General features: G+C 44.2%; 1 long non-coding RNA gene across 1 annotated transcript; it reads left to right on the top strand.

Annotated features, from left to right (window-relative positions):
* The first annotated feature begins 838 nt into the window (after positions 1 to 838).
* Positions 839 to 17,675, top strand: LOC122555432. The gene is made up of 2 exons (XR_006313275.1): positions 839 to 946; positions 17,343 to 17,675. It is a non-coding gene; the product is annotated as an uncharacterized LOC122555432 (long non-coding RNA).
* The last annotated feature ends 268 nt before the right edge of the window (positions 17,676 to 17,943 follow it).

Here is a 17,943-nt window from a genome sequence, read left to right as displayed (position 1 = left end):
ACTCCTACTTGTTACTAAAAGAGAAACAGAACAAAAAAAAAGGGGGAGAGACAACAAAGAACATCCACAAAAAATCCCATCAGAACATCCAGTTATTAAAAAAAAGGAACAAAGTATTTCCCCCCCTTTCCAAAAAGGAAATTATTAGGGAGAAAGAAAGGAATTAAAAAAAAGAAGGGAAAACATGGGGAAAGATAGAAAAGAGAACAAACATTAACTGTTTTCTTCAGGCCAATCCGTCTATTTTAAAGTGTCTACAAAGTTTTTAGCTTTATCCGCTGAGTCAAATGTATCAACTGAGTCCTTGTGGCTGAAATGGAGCACTGCAGGGTATCGCATGGAGGTTCCTCAGCCTCTTTTTAACTTCATCAAAGGACTTCCTCTTTCGAATTACAGCTGCTGAAAAATCCTGGAAAAACATGATTTTTGACCCCTTGTACAGGAGTGCCTGCACATCTTTTCCCAGGGATCTGGAAGCTTTTCTATGACTTTTTGCTTGTCCTTACATGAGTGAAAGTGCACTAGGATCGGGCAGGGATGCTGCACTGGCCCTGACCTGTACACTGTAACCCGATACACCCTTTCAATCTGAAGCCTGCTGGACTCAATGTGAAGGCCCAAAAACCTCAGCAGCCAGTTTTCAAAGAAACTGACTGGCTGCTCACCTTCAGGCAGCCCGACAATTCGGAGATTTATCCTCCGACCTCGATTTTCGAGGTCATTGATATGGTCTCGCAAGGCCCGCACCTCTCGCTCCAGCACCTGGATCCGACTGGATGAGGACTCCATCGCAGCTTTCGAGGCCTTAGTTCAACTCTCCACCTCCTCCAGCCTCTCCCTGAGGCCCTGGATCTCCTGCTCATGCTTCTGCAGCATGGATGCGATAGGTTGGACCTGGGCACGAACCTCCCCATGAACTTCCTCAATCGCAGCCCTAACTTTCAAGGTAAGTCTCTCCATCGCTGCAGCCAATTCCTGTGAGTCTGTCAGGTCCCGGGAGGAGGGGGGGGGGGAGGCAGTTCAGGAGAGGCTGCTGTTGCTGCAGTGTCTGGTGTGGTAGGTGCTGCAGGGGAGTGTCCTCCCTGCTGCTGTTTGCTCAATCATTTTCCCTTTGGCATCCTTCCCACTCCCAAATATTAACAAAAATGTGTTCTGTAAGGTTTTAAACTCATAATTCCACCACATAAGTTGGCCAGGGATGGCAAAAAAAACACTGGTATGCCTTGGCTGTTAGGCAGAGCTGTCCACAGCAGTACTACAGAATCGCCGCCATCTTGCCGAGTCCACTGGAATACAATTTAATAAATTCCTACTTCTTTCAGCAATGCTGTCCTCTGGACTTCCTCCCCTGAATGCTTCCCTGTCTTTGACCAGCTTTGTAAACCTTCTCAAACCGTTCAATTCGAGGCAGCACTCAATTACCTCATCTCTCTCTACCTCAGGATTGCTTGTTCAGGTCTAATTTGATTGATCTTTCTCCCCCTCACCCCCATTTCTCCATAAAAATCACAATGGGCTCTATTATGGCAGTCTCATATAATGTTGAAGGTTCCATTCTTCCAGAACCTCAGGCCAATGTTCTGAAGACATGGGTTTAATTCCCACCATGGTAGATGGTGAAAATTGAATTCAACAAACTCTCGAATATAAAGAGCTTGCCTAATGTCCAACCATGCACCACAGTGATGGCTAATGGTGATCGTTACCACATAACTATTGACGATTGTGATAAAAATGCATCATTAATGTCCTTTGGGGAAGGAAATCTGCCATCCTTAGCCGGTCTGGCCAACAGGTAGCTCCAGATCTATAGCAATGTGGTGGACTTTTAACTGCCCTCTGGGCAATTAGAGATGGATAATAAGTGCTGGTCTGGCCAGTGATGCCCACATCTCATGAACAAAATTTTTTTTTAAATTTGTTTCAGTCCTGATGTGTGCAAGACAAAAATCTTCACCTGCCTGGGTGTAACATTGCCATTTCGAGTTAAAGTGTTTTGTTGAATGAGATTCGTGGAGTTGGTCTGCCCTGGCCCAGAGTGACCTATCTCACTCAATCTTCCACTCATTAATTTTGTAACCAGACTCTGTGGTACTCTTCTTAATCATGCAGCGTGTGAAGTGGAAACACTTACCACTCCCTGGAAGGTAAAGCTGAGCTGTACACTGCTTCCAATACCACCCACCAGGAACCTCCCATCACACTTTTGAGGCCCAGCCACAGAGGAACGGAAAGGTCACAGCCTGCATCACAGACAGGGGCTTGGATTTACAAATGGGTGGGACTGTGAAAACCACCTGCCAGTCACCGATGAGGCCATGCCACCAGCCCAGGCACAGGTAACAATCCTGGTCAGTACTGTGTCCAAAGTCAGAAGGGGCATCTAGCAGTGCAGGAAAAAGGCCAATGACCTTCTGCTCTCCTCAAGGTTAGATGTCACTATCTTTCCTCTGGTATCTCACATTGGCACCTCCATTCTAACTGATTAAAGATTTAACAGCCATCTTAGGTGTGCTCAACTTGTTTGCATCAGTTGAATGACCCTTTGATCTTTTACTTATAAATTCTCTGTCTAACGTCTCCCTCTCTCCCTTACACCTGAAGGAGCAGTGGGGCTCTGAAAGCTTGTGTTTTCAAATAACCTGGCTGAGACTACAATGTGTGATTTTTGACTCGGTATCTCACATTCATAGGGCCACCACACTCTCCAACTCTGCCCCTAAATATGCCTCTCACCAATCCTCAATATCACATGCATCATGTCCAGTCAATAGTTGTCAACCATCTCCTCTCCCCAAGCTACAAACCCTTCCTCCTCTCTTCGCTTCCTTCTCACTCACAGGTAGCACCTCACCTCACCTGTTGCTTTTGCATCTTCACCTGCTGCACTTCCATCCATTTCTATTGCACTCCATCCTCCCCTTTGTCTCTGCAATAAAAACTGCAGTGAGGGTGGAGGACTCAGTAAAAGCTGAAGATTCTCGAATTGCCTAGAGGAGAGCATTTCATCTCATGTGGGGACAGAAAAATCTCAACAGCCAAACAATTGAGTGTGTTTCATTGTGATATGCTGCACTCCTCTCCAATTATCAACAGCACTGACACATCCTTAATCTGATTTTATCTCTCTCTAAAAATTATGATCCCATCTGGTGTTAGGTCCCAGGCTGAAATCAGGCTTGATTGATCTGTAATTCACAGAAACACAGGCATCAAAAAATGTAGATTTGTTTTAGCAATAAAAGAGATGCTTATTATACACAATAAATATAGATTAAGTAGATCAAACCAAGTTATTCAGAAATAACTCAGTTTTAAGGATGCCAAAACACATGATTAAAAATATAATTCTCTCTGTCCAAATGTCATAGTCAATATCAGAGAGCATTCCCTTCTCTATCCCAACTGTGGGTTTGACTTAACTGCTGCTTTCAGTTCCCATCCTTGTGAGTTTATTCACTGATGAATCACACAGCCAACAATAAATAGTCTTAGCTTCAAATAATCCCTTCGAAGTTCTAACCAAATACCAGGTCTATAACTTTTAAACTAAAACTCTTACAGCGATCAGTCCCTCAGTGACCCAGTACACAGAAACCCATTTCCCAAACTTGAATTGCCTTCTTTCCCCAGAATTCCATGGGCTGTGCCGAATAATCCATCATTGATCACCCTCTCCTCCACCCGCAGAACTGACCATGGCACACTGCTCTGAAATACCATACTGATTTGAAATGCCATAGCAAGACAGCCGACAGTGTATGGTCCACCATTCAGACTGATCTCTCCATATATTCTCACTGACCTTCCTGTAATCCATAAACCACTTGCCCTTGACCTGTAGGTGTGACTGGAGCTCAATCCCAACACAAAGACCCAGATTGTTAGATTCTTGTCTCACGTGCCTATCGGATGGTGGACTGAAATTGGCCAGCTTCATGAGTGATTGTGGTGGTACGCCTTAACTGTCATCTCCCTTGACCTTACTAAGGTCTGTTCCCTTTCAATTTCAAACACAGCGATTTGTTTAAAGAAGGTGGAGTTGTGTTTTGCTCTTTCGCACATGCTGCAGTTGTGACGTTGTTGTGGCACGATGGGTGGAATTACTGAATTGGTGGAAGACACATGACCACCCTTGACTCTTCAACAATACCTGCTTCTTACTCTCTGCTAAGTGACAATGTGTGACACGCCATGGGTGAGACTGAAATCTGTGAGTAAGGCACAAAGTAGAAAGAGGACAGCAACTCCAAAGTAGCTGAAAAAGTGGTGAACAGGAAGAATGTAAGCTGAAAACCATAAGAGTTGAGAGTGAGTGCTGCAAACCATACTGTGCAGATGGTGGAGATGTATATGTTCCCTGTGAGGATACGGATCGAGCAGGTCATTAGTGACCTTGAGCTCCAAAGTGAAGAACTGAAGAGCTGGCATTGGTGCGTGAATTTGTCTGATGTGTTCAAGCCAGCTGATTGCTAATGCCAATGAGTGTGTAAAGGACATGTTCAGGAGAATGGCATCCACGGAGCTTGCAGGGATATTGCATTGAAAACGGAGTTGGACAATGATCAGGAACATATTTAACAAGCTAGAGGTACTCACTAACTTCACTGGCAGGAACCTATGACATCACTTTTCGCAGAAAACTAAAGAAGACTTAAACTATAACTGAACAGAATAAAGGTAAAATGCTGCAGACGCCAGAAACCTGAAATACAGAGTGAAAGCTGGAGAAGCTCAGCATGTCTGGCAGCATCTGTGGAGAGAGAAAAACAGAGTTAACGCTCTGAGTCTGGTGTGACTCTGAAGTTCTGAAGGAGAGTCACACTGGAGTCAAAACATTCACTCTGTTTCTCTCACCCCAGACCTGTCGAGTTTCTCCAGAATTCTCTGTGTATGTTATAAACAAGGTGAGTTGGGGTATTAATGAGTCTTTTTTTTCCCCACGGTTGGGGAATCGAAGACTAGAGGGCATCAGTTTAAAGTTAGAGGGGAACGAATAAAAGGGAACGTGAGGGGCAACTTTTTTTACACAGAGGGTGGCATGCATATGGAATGATCTGCCAGCGGAAGTGGTTAATGCAGGTATATTAACAACATTTAAAAGGCATTTGGACAATACATGGAAAGGAAAGGATTAGAAAGATATGGGCCAAATCCAGGGAAATGGGGTTAGCATGGACAGACATTTTGGTTGGCATGGACCAGTTTGGGCAGAAGGGCCTGTCTTCATGCTGTAGGTCTCTATGACTCTCTAATTACATGGAATAAGCTAGTTGCCACTAAGGTTCTCTCAAAGAAAGTTCAGATAAATGGTCACTGGACTTAAAAAGTTTTTCTCCAATGCTGCTGCCAAACCTGCTGAGTTTCTCCAGCGACTTCTGCTTTTGTTTCAGATCTCCAGCAACGGAAGTTCTTGGTTTTATTTGCTTGAAACTTGGAAGACTGTGCAGTTGCAACGAAAATTAGAGAGAATGCTGATTTGCCTCTCAAAGGCTGTGTAAGGCTGAGGGGGAAAATCGCAAAACTCTTTGATAATTTTTCATTCCCTGTATTTTCTCAAGTTTCTCACTATTGCTCACACGACACCAGGACAGAAGAACTCTGTGCCACATCTCTTTTTAGCCATGGTTAGGTATTCCCTTTCAGTAATATACAGAAAATCCAAGGGATTTTTGGTCTGTCTCACAGCTGACTGCACATCGCTCAGATATCATTTCAGAAAGAGGTATCACACACGCAGCAGGAATTCTTATCCCAAGGAATTATAATCAATAAGACCTTTTCAAATTGATTTTTTCTCCTGGTGATAACTTGTGTAAGTTTCCATTCACATATCACCCTTGTGCTCAATGGCGTACAAACAGTCACAGAGTCATAGAGACGTACAGCATGGAAACAGACCCTTCAGTCCAACTCATCCATGCTGACCAGATATCCCAACCTAATCCACTCCCATTTGCCAGCACTAGGCCCATATTCCTCTAAATGCTTCCTATTCATATTCCCATCCAGATGCCTTTTAAATGTTGCAATTGTACCAGCCTCCACCACTTCCTCTGGTGGCTCATTCCATACATACACCACCCTCTGTGTGAAAAAGTTGCCCCTTAGGTCTCTTTATCCATTAACAATTCCAACCTCCTCATCCTTGACTCTTTTTGCCTCACTACTGGTTCCTGAAGCTAGCTTAGCACTAAGTCCCAGAACTCTTCCTCTCAACCTCTACATCTCTCTTCTTCTTTCAAAGACATTTCTTAATGCCTTGGATTTTGGTTGAGCTTTTTATCATTGATCCAGAGGTCTCATTCTCTGTCTCTTTTTCTAGTTGCCCCACAGTCCTACGTATCATCAATGGTTTGTCCATCTTCACAGCCAATTGGAAACAGAATCAATTCCTTTTGAGATGGAAACCTGTCATCTTTACCCAATCTGGCCTTCATGTGACTTCAGATGAAGAGCAATGGGACTCACTCTTAATGCCCTCTCAAATGGCCTAGCAAGCCATCAGTACCAAAACTGTGTCTTCGAGTCATAGAGCCACAGAGATATACAGCACGGAAACAAATCCTTCGGTCCAACTTATCCACGCTGACCAGATAGCCCAACCTAGTCTGATCCCACTTGGCCCATATCCCTCCAAACTCTTCCTATTCAAATACCCATCCAGATGCCTTTTAAAAGCTGCAATTGTATCAGCCTCCACCACTTCCTCTGGCAGCTCATTCCATACACGCACCACCCTCTGCATGAAAAGTTGCCCCGTAGGTCTCTTTTACATCTTTCCCCTCTCACCCTAAATCTATGCCCTCCAGTTCTGGACATCCCCTGCCCCAGGGAAAAGACTTTGTCTATTTATCCTACCCTTATCTTTCATGATTTTATAAACCTCTATAAGGTCACCCTTCAGCAACCGATGCTCCAGAGAAAACAGCCCCAGCCTGTTCAGCCTCTCCCTATAGCTCAAATCCTCCAACCCTGGCAACATCCTTGTAAATCTTTTCTGAACTCTTTCAAGTTTCACAACATCTTTCTGATAGGAAGGAGACCAGAATTGCACGCAATGTTCCAACATTAGCCTAACCAATGTCCTGTCTAGCCGCAACATGACCTCCCAACTCCTGTACTCAATGCTCTGACCAATAATGGAAAGCATACCAAACACCTTCTTCACTATCCTATCTACCTGCGACTCTACATTCAAGGAGCTATAAACCAGCACTCCAAGGTGTCTTTGTTCAGCAACATTCCCTAGGACCTTACCATTAAGTCCTGCTAAGATTTGTTTTCCCAAAATGCAGCACCTCCCACCCACTGTCTTCTACCTTTGAGCCAGTTCTGTACCCAAATGGCTAATTCTCCACGTATTCCATGTGATCTAACCTTGCTAATCAGTCTCCCATGGGGAATTTGTCGAATGCCTTACTGAAGTCCATATAGATCACATCTACCGCTCTGCCCTCATCAATCCTCTTTGTTACATCTTCAAAAAACTCAATCAAGTTCATGAGACATGATTTCCCACGCACAAAGCCATGTTGACTATCTCTAATCAGTCCTTGCCTTTCCAAATACATGTACATCCTGTCCCTCAGGATTGCCTCCAACAACTTGCCCACCACCAACGTCAGGCTCACTCGTCTATAGTTCCCTGGCTTATCCTTACCACCCTTCTTAAACAGTGGCACCACGTTAGCCAACCTCCAGTCTTTCGGCAACTCACCTGTGACTATCGATGATACAAATATCTCAGCAAGGGGCCCAGGAATCACTTCACTAGCTTCCCACAGAGATCTAGGGTACAGCTGATCAGGTCGTGGAGACTTATCCACCTTTATGTGTTTGAAGACACCCAGCACATCCTCCTCTGTAATATGGACATTTTTCAAGATGACACCATCTATTTCCCTACATTCTATATCTTCCATGTCCTTCTCCACAGTAAACGCTAATGCAAAACACTTGTACCCATGTCTTCACTAAAAAGGAATGAAAATGGATAGACCAGTCAGCATTGACCTGGACACCAAGGAGCCACAACGTCAAACTGAGGCTTATCAACCCTGCAATGGCCCTTCCTTGCTGACAACAGGGGGGAGTTTGTCCCAAAACTGGGACAGCAATCTCACAGATGAGTTAACAACAACCTGAAAGAGTTGTGGAATTGTCTCTTACAAGCGATGCCCAAGGCACCACCTTCACCATCCATAAACATATCCTGATCCACCAGCAAGATAGACTCAGGTGGTAGCACACAGAGATACAGTTGACAGGGAGCTCTCAGCAATCTTTAGCATTGACTCCAGACTCCGTGAAATCTCATGGCATCAGGAGCATGGAACCTTTCTGCTGATTACTATATATCATCTTCCCTTGACTGATGAATCAGTACTCCTCCATATCGAACAACACTAGGAGGAAGCACCGAGAGTGGCAAGGGTGCAAAATGTACTCTGGGTGGGGGATTTCAGTGTCTGCCACCAAGAGTGGCTTGACAGTAGCACGACTAATCAAGCTGGTCAGGTCCTAAAGGATATCGTTGTTCGACTGGGGAGTGAACCAACAAGAGGGAAAATATTCTAAAATCAAACTGTCATAATTTCATCGGATTAACCCCATATAGTCCTAGTGGGAATAACATCCCATCTTCACATTGAGGGTTCCCTCCATCCTGTCATGGGACACTGCACCATGATAGATTTGAACAGATCTGGACATCCAGGAAGCTGTTTCAGCACAGTTACAATGTGGAAATTGCACACTAAAAGCAGGACAAATCTAACGACCCATCCATCGGTCTACTCTTGCTCATCAGTAAAGTGATGGAAGGCGTCACCAACAGTGCTATCAATCAGCACCTGCTCAGCACTAACCTGCTCAGAGACACCCATTTGGATTCCGCCAAGGCCATTCAGCTTTGGATCTGATGATAGTGTAAAGACGGTACCTTTATTTTTTTTGTATTTTTGATTATGGACTGAAATGGGAGGAAGGACTATTCTAAGGGGTTAAGGAAAAGATTACTGTACTCATTGATACTCATTGCAAGTGCTGTTTACATTGCTGCTTGATCAGTTAATGATGGGTGATGAACTGGAGCTGGGGGCTGTGTATGAATGGAGATTCAGATGGCAACAAGAAGCTGATTGATCTGGAGAAAGGTGAGCTGTTGTCAGTGATGAAGGTCTTCTGCCTGCCAACAACTTTGTGATTGGCTCCCTGGTAGTTGAACAGCTTGTGAGTGTGAGTTTGGTGAGAAACGTCATACCGGTGTGCTTTTTCCTGCAGTAGTAAACACCTGAAGCCTAAAGGAAACTAATTTATTTTCCTTCAGTTGCTGTCATCTGTGAGTTTTAACAAGTAAAGCAGAGACTTTATAATCTGTCTACCAGTCACCCTGTGCCTCCTACAAACAAGTGAAAGTATCCAGAGAAGGACGATCGTGGAGCAGCAAACCAAAGGATCATCTCAGTAAACCCTATGAACATTGAACTGCCTTCCTAGGCTTTCTGTCCAGAGTTGAATTGTTTAATACTAATACCAGCACACCACAACAGTGAGGCATAATCACATTCACAGTCCAAATGTGGACAAAAGAGTTGACTGGAGGTGACAGTAACGGCCCTTGACCACAAAGTTGCATTTGACAGAGTGTGGCATTGAGGAGTTTTAACAAAAAATGAATAAATGAAAATCAGGGCAAATCTCTGATGGCACACAGGAAGATAGTTGTGGCTGTGGGAGATTGATCATCTCACCTCCTGGACCTTTTTCAGGGTTCCTCAGGATGGTGTCCTAGACCCAACCATCTTTGGCTGTTTCACCAATGACAATCCTCCATTATAAGATCAGATTGTGGATATTTGCACAACGTTCTGCAACATTTGCAAGTCCAATGTCCAAGTGCAGCATCGACTTGTGTGAGACAACGGCTATCACCAACAGGAAAGAATGGAACTATCGCCTCTTAATGTTCAGTGGCTTTACTATTACTGAATTCCCCCACTGATCCTCTAGGGGATTGCCAATGACCAGAAACTGAAATTGATTAGCCATACAAATTCTGTGACTACAACAACAGATGAGACAGTGGAAATTCTCTGTAGAGTCATTCACCTCCCGACGCCCACAAGCCTACACCAATAGCAAGGCATAAGTCATGTGTGTAATGGTATATACTCCAAACGTCGAAATGGCACCAAATACACTTAAGGAGCTGGACACCATCCAGGAGAAAACAGCCTCTTTCTAGGCACCTCACCCACCACCTTCAACGTTCATTCCCTTTTCCACTAATATACAATGTAGTCCAGAGGATGTACTGCAACAGCTCACCGAGGTTCCTTCATCAGCACCTTCCAACCACATGACTTTTACTGCTTAGAAAAACAGGGGCAGCAGATATGTGGGAAAACCACCTTCTCCTTCAAGCCCCACATCATCCTGACTTGGAAAGTTGTCACCATTTCCACACTTGTTGCTGATTCAAAATCTTGAAACTCTCCCCTGAATAGCCGAAGGCCTGCAGTGGGTCAAGAAGGCAGCTCATCACCACATTCTCCAGGGCAATAAACCTTGGCCATGCCAGAGATATCAACAGCGCAAGAAGGAGTCTTGACAATATCCAGAAAGGGAAGCAACTCAAAAATAAGTCTGAAAGCAAAGATACATGAATGATGCAGCACATTATGAAAAATGATATTGCTGAGGGATGCATTGTAAGATTTACTGATATTTAGATGGAGTGATACCCATATACCTGTTAGTGATTAAACCTGCTCTGCAGGAGAACTGTGACCTATGGTTACTCAGTGATAGATAGTGGGACACCCTTGTGGTATATCCACACCATTCTCATTGAATCCCATTTGTTAACCTAACCAGTCACTCCTCTGAAAGTAATCCAGGCTTTGTGTTTCACAATCCTTATTGCCAGTCTATTCCACTTAGCTTCTTTTCTCTGAACTTAACAAATTCAATGTGCAAAGAGCATTGTTAGAATCGATGTCATATGGCCTGACCTTGAAATGAAAATAATTTTAAAGAAATGTATAATTTTTCATACTGGAAGTATAAAGAGTTTGCTGTTCCATTACTCAGTGTTTTTCAATAAGCTGAGAGGCACTTAAAATTCAGGACAGCACATTTCACTGAATTTAAATTGTCCATTCAACTTACACATACAGGCAAGCCAACATTATGGTTAAGTTGTGTTTTAGATATTACAGACTGAGGAGTGAGCTCAGAACAGATGGGTAATTCTGGTCAGGACACTGGTGAGAATCTGCTTACTTTTCTTCTCTCCAGTATGTTTGTGAGACATGGGGACACCTCAGTTTAAAAAGACAGTGTTTCTGACAATGTAGCACTCCCTCAGTAGAAGGATCAGCCAACAGTTCTGTGCTCAGGTCTCCAGGATGAGATTGCGAATGCACAACCTTCTGACTCAGAGGTGAGAGAGCGACCTACTGAGTCAGGGCTGGCATTGACCCAGCAAACCATCGAGAGACACTTTGTTAATTTGAAGAGCGATGCAGCCTGGGTATGCTTTGCAAAGCGGCAGCTGGGTCTGCTCGTGCAGGGGAGTTGTGAGATGCAGAGTAATTAAACAGTCCCATCAAGGCTCACAGTTTGATAAATTCAATTGCTGATGACTTGGCATAAGTCTTCAATTTGTGAGAATTCCCCGCAGGAGTCAAGATGAATCAGGGACTGCAGTGAGTGAGAATCGACGTCTGTCAGACATAGATTCTAAAGTCTCCTAACATTGAAGCTTAGAAAAGTGGCCATTTGGCCCACCATGCCAGTGCTGACTCTGCTGGAGCTATATAACAGGTGTCAGTACACATTATTCAGAGCAACACATTAAACACAGCCTTCACAGCATTGCACGATCTAGGTCAAAGGGGATTGGCCAGGTAACGGGACTCTCAGTGAAATATTTACATTTATCAAAGGTGCCGGAAGAAATTAACTTCTCCAGGTTGTGTAATCAGTCACTGGGGTCAATCAAATTAAGGCTGACATTAAGAAGTGGATTGGAAAGACTTTATTTTACATGAGGGATCTCTGGTACACAAAATGCAAAAATGTTTTGGGAATGCAACAAAGATCTTCAAATGGAAAAGGTATGAGGAAATATTTGAAGCAATGGAAGAATACAGGACCACAATGGGGTGCTCTCAAGCCAGTATACACGCAATGGGTCAAATGGTCTCCATCACCACCAAACTGGATGACTGATGGAGCTCAGCTGAACACTGGGCTGGCTGGTATAAAGCTAGACAAGTAGCCACCCCAAGCTCAGCATTTTCTCCCAGTTAGAAACAGGAAGTTGGTAGTGGGCTGGTCATGCATTTAATTCAAGTACAGGTAACTCAGAATAGTTTAAAATTATATAAATTAAAACTGCAACTAATTATAAATGAATATCTCATTCAAAGTTTTCGTTGCAAAGGTATAGATAAGCAAGTGAGTGTTTAGATTATCTATGCTTTTTGATTTAAGACGAGGAAGGGACAAAGGGAGAGGATGTCTTCATGAAGATACCATGCAGTTGCAAAGCAATTAAGAGGATTGATGAGGGCAGAGCGGTGGACATGATCTATATGGACTTCAGTAAGGCATTCAACAAGTTTCCTCGTTGTAGACTGGCTAGCGAGACCAGGTCATATGGACTTGAGGGGGAACTAGGCATTTGGATAGAGTACTGGCTCGAAGGTAGGAGACAGAGGATGGTGGTGGAGGGTTGCTTTACAGACTGGAGGCCTGTGACCAGTGGAGTGCCACAAGGATCGGTGCTGGGTCCACTACGTTTCATCACTTACATAAATGACTTCGATGTGAACATCGGAGATATGGTTAGTAAGTTTGCAGATAACACCAAAATTGGAGCTATAGTGGATAGTGAAGAAGGTTGTCTCAGAGTACAATGGGACCTTGATTAGATGGGCGAATGGGCTGAGGAATGGCAGGTGGAGTTTAATTCAGATAAATATGAGGTGCTCCATTTTGGAAAGGCAAATTAGGGCCGGACTTATATACTTAATGGTAGGGTCCTGGGAGTGTTGCTGAACAAAAAGACAGTGGAGGTTCATACTTGCTTGAAAGTAGCATGGCACATAGACAGAATAGTGAAGAAGGCGTTTGGTACACTTGCCTTTATTGGTCAGTGCATTGAGTATACGAGATGGGAGATAAGGTTGTGGCTGGATACACAATTGGCTTGATAGTAGGAAGTAGAGGGTAATAGGGGAAGGATGTTTGTCAGACTGGAGGCCTCTGACTAGTGGAATGCTTCACGGGTCAGTGCTGGGCTCACTCCTATTTGTTATCTGTATCAATGATTTGGATGAGAATGTACAAGGCATGATTAGTGAGTTTGCAGATGCAGGTGGTATCGTGGACAGTGAGGAAGGTTATCACAAATTGCAGCAGGACCTTGATCAACTGGGGAAGTGGGCAAGAAATAACAAAAGGATTTTCATATAGATAAGGATTTGGAAAGTCAAATCAAGGTAGGAATTTCATGGTGGATGGTAGGGCCTTAAGGAGTGTAGTGCAAAAAAAGGGACTTGGGAGTCCAAATGCACAGTTCTTTGAAAATGGAGTCACAGGTAGACAGGGCAATGAATAAGGCTTTTGGCACATTGGCCATCATCAGGGCATTGAGTATAAACGTTGGGGAGTTATTTTGCAGTTGTACAGTATGTTGGTGAGGCCTCACGTGGAGTATTGCGTTCAGTTGTGGTCACCTTGTTATAGGAAGGATGTTATTAAACTGGAAAGAGTGCAGAAGAAATTTACAAGGATCAACATCCAGGACTCAATGGTTGGAGTTATAGGGAGATGTTGGACAAGCATGGACTTTTTTCTTCAGAGTGTTGGAGAATGAGGGGGGGATCTTATACATCTCTATAATATCATGAGAAGCGTGGATAGGGTGAATGCACTTAGTCTTTTTCCCCAGTGTGGGGGAATCAAGGACTCGAGGGCATCAGTTTAAGGTTAGAGGGGAAAGAATAAAAGTGAACCTGAGAGGCAATGTTTTTACACAGAGGGTGGTACGCATATGGATTGAGCTGCCAGTGGAAGTTAAGCTGGGTACGTTAACAACATTCAAAAGGCATTTGGACAAATACATGGATAGGAAAGGATTAGAAGGATATTGGCCAAGTGTAGGGAAAGGGGGTTAGCGTGGAAGGACGATTTGGTCGGCAAAAAGGGCCAATCTCCGTGCTGTAGGTGTTTATGACTCTATGACTGTACAGAACATTTATGAGGTCACTTTTGAAATACTGCATTCAATTCTGGTTGTCCCTACTATAGAAAGGATGTTGTGAAACTTGAAAAGACTCAGAAAAGATTTACAAGGTTGTTGCCAGGGTTGGGGGGGTTTGGGCTATCAGGAGAGGCTGAACAGGCTGGGGCTGCTTTCCCTGGAGTGTCGGAGGTTGAGGGGTGACCTTATAGAGGTTTATAAAATCATGAGGGGCATGGATAGGGTGAATAGACAAGGTCTTTTCTCCAGGGTTGCAGAGTCCAAAACTAGAAGTCATAGGTTTAGGGTGAGAGGGGAAAGATTTAAAAGGGACCTAAGTGGCAACGTTTTCACACAGAGGGTGGTACGTGTAAGGAATAAGCTGCCAGAGGAAGTGGTGGAGGCTGGTTTAAAAGGGATGGGTATATGAATAGGAAGGGTTTAGAGGGATACAGGCCAAATGCTAACAAATGGGACAAGCTTAGGTTGAGATATCTGGTTGGCATGGACGAGTTGGACTGCTCCATGACCATAATTCTTCATTTCAAACCAGATTGCTCTATCGTTCCTGTGTGCCTGCGGGAAAACGAAATTAAATTTCAAAATGCTTCAAAGCGCCAGGGGTCCAGTTCAATTCCAGCCTCAGGTGACTGACTGGAGTTTGCACATTCTCCCTGTCTGTGCAGGTTTCCTCCGGGTGCTCCAGTTTCCTCCCATAGAGCAAAGATCTGCAGATTAGGGGGATTGGCTGGGCTAAATTGCCCATCGTATCCAGGGATGTGCAGGCTAGGTGAGTTAGCCATGGGAAATGTGGGGATAGGGTGGGGACATGGGTCTGGATGGGATGCTTTTCGGAAGGTCAGTGTAGACGAGTGGCCAAATGGCCTCTTTCCGCACTGGAGGCATTCTACGATTCTATGATTCTGAATTGTAGAAGCTGGAAATCAGAAACACAAAAGTACCATGGTAGAGTCACAGCAGCTAATCAGTCAGCTTCTGTAAATCTAGGAAGGAGAGAACGTGTTTATAGCTGTGTTCTATTGAGAGTCATTTCAGAATATGATTAGGGGTTTAGATAGGGTTGACCGTGAGAACCTTTTTCCACGTATGGAGTCAGCTATTACAAGGGGGCATAGCTTTAAATTGAGGGGGGGTAGGTATAGGACAGATGTTAGCGAGTCGTGAGTTCATGGAATGCCTTGCCAGTAGCAGTGGTGGACTCTCCCTCTTTATGGGCATTTAAGCGGGCATTGGTTAGGCATATGGAGGATAGTGGGCTAGTGTAGGTTAGGTGGGCTTGGATCGGCGCAACATCGAGGGCCAAAGGGCCTGTACTGCGCTGTATTCTTCTATGTTCTATGTTCTATGTTCTATGCTGGAACAGGTACAAGGATCCAAAGGGACTTCTTCCTATGTATCCTCCAGGTCTTCCACCAGTTGTGATGAAGATTACAAATCGTGAAATGGCTGAAATCTAACCTTTCTCTTGGCCACTGCTGCCATTGGGCATGGTATGTTCCCCCAATTTCATTTTTTCTTTAACCTTAAGTGCTTTTTGTCTCTTACATGACATTCTTTTTCAGAATGTTCTTGCCCTTTCAGAGGGAACATTTACCAAATGACCCAGCAGTACCCCATGATCTCTCTTCATGAGTCATATTGCATGGACTTCATTCCTGTGTTCACAATCGTCTCTGGCATTGGCTTGTCCTACCTCCTCCAACCCTCCAAGATATCTGTACTCCTGTAATTCGCACATTTCCGATTTCCGTCGACCCTCCATTGTGCCATTTCTTCAGCTGCCTAGGCCCAGAAATAATGTGAAAAAGATTCCTCCCTGTTCTGAAGTTTCCCGGATATCTCCGGTGTCTAATGCCAACTGATTATGGTGTTCTGTTTGACAATTTGCCAACAAATGAGGTAACAGCATGAAAGAAAAAACTTTTTTTCCAAGTCTTCAGGTCTGCCGGATTCCACCAGAAGTAAAATAAGAATATTAATATCTGAAGAATCTGACAAAATCAATCTGAAACATGAGTCCTTTGTTTCTCTCTCCACAGGTGCCAGTTCTGACACAGACTGTTCAGGCTTTTCCGAAGGATTAGAGAAAGGAGGCACATTTCTTGCTGTAAAACTGTGCGGGCCCATATTCTTGTCTGAAAGAATATATACATTCGCTGGATAGGCCCATTAGCTGTTGCAGGATGTTATAGACCCACACCCATGTAGTCCAATAGTGACAGTACAGGCTCATATCTTATGACCAAACGGAGAGTATAGGCTCACATCCAGCTCTCAAACTGAGAGTGTAGGCCCATACCCTATTCCCAAACAGAGTGTAGGCCCATACCCTACTCCCAAGCTGACAGTACAGGCTGGTATCCTACACCCAAACTGAGAGTACAGGCTGGTATCTTACTTCCAAACTGAGAGTGTATGCCCATACCCTACTCTCAAACTGAGAGTATAGGCCCATACACTACTTCCAAACTGAGAGTGTACGACCATGCCGTACTCCCAAATGGAGAGTGCAGGCCCATACCCTACTCCCAAATTGAGAGTATGGGCCAATATCTTACTCCCAAACTGAGAGTATAGGCCCATACCCTACTCCCAACTGAGTGTATAGGCTGATACCATACTCCCAAAGTGAGAGCACAGGCCCATACCTTACACCCAGACTGTGAGTATAAGCTGATATCTTACTCCCAAATTGTATGCCCATATACTACTCCCAAACAGAGTGGAGGCCGATATTCCCAAACTGAGCGTGAAGGCCTATACCCTACTCCCAAACCGAGCATGTAGGCTGATACCTTACTTGAAATTGAGAGTGTAGGCCCACATCCTGTTCACAAACTAAGAGTATAGGATGATACATTGCTCCAAATCTGAGAGTATAGACCCATATCCTCTACCTAAACAGAGTGTAGGCCCAGGTCCTGCTCTCAAAGTGAGAGTTGAGGTCTAAATCATACTTCCAAATTGCGAGAATAGGCGGATATTCAACTCCCATAGTATGCCAACTCAAACAACACTGAGTGCAGTTCTGTGCTAAGCTTCGTTTAATTCTTTTCTTTTTCAGCTTTTACTGAGGAACAGCTCTCACAGGTGAAATGGAAGCAGTCCTTTGCTTGCCCTTCCAGTGGAAAACAATGGCCTTAATTTAATCGTTGAGCTTGCTACCAATTGGGACCCCACTCACTGCCCTCAGACCCAGCTCAATTTAATTTGATCAGTTGCAGCCAGTTCACTGGGGCCCAGCTGCCATCCAATCCCCACCCCTATCTTTTCCCCATTGTAAGGGAAGCTGATTTTCGACCTTCCTGATGAGCAAGCACAGATTCAGTTATTCAGTTCAATATATCCTCCCACCGCTGCCCAAGAGCACAAATAAAGAAAAGACCAAAAAGGAAAACGAAAACGCATTTCACAGTCTCTGAACAGAAGCACAAACTAAAAATCCATTAATGGCACAAAGACTGAGTGAGAGACTGAAGACAATGAATAGAAACATGAGGAACCTTCACACTTAGAACTTCTCTGAAGAGTAGCGTGTATAGAATGAAGGTCTATACAAAGCCAAGTGCTTAGTTTCTATAGCAACAGTGCCCAAATAGTCATCAACAACAGCATCAGTACCTTACATACATGAAGCACCAATGATGTGAATAAATTCTCCTGGG

Source organism: Chiloscyllium plagiosum, chromosome 12 (assembly GCF_004010195.1).
Source record: "Chiloscyllium plagiosum isolate BGI_BamShark_2017 chromosome 12, ASM401019v2, whole genome shotgun sequence".
Lineage (NCBI taxonomy): Eukaryota > Metazoa > Chordata > Chondrichthyes > Orectolobiformes > Hemiscylliidae > Chiloscyllium > Chiloscyllium plagiosum.
The sequence above is the reverse complement of the archived record's forward strand: the minus strand, read 5'-3'. Positions and strand labels throughout refer to the sequence as shown.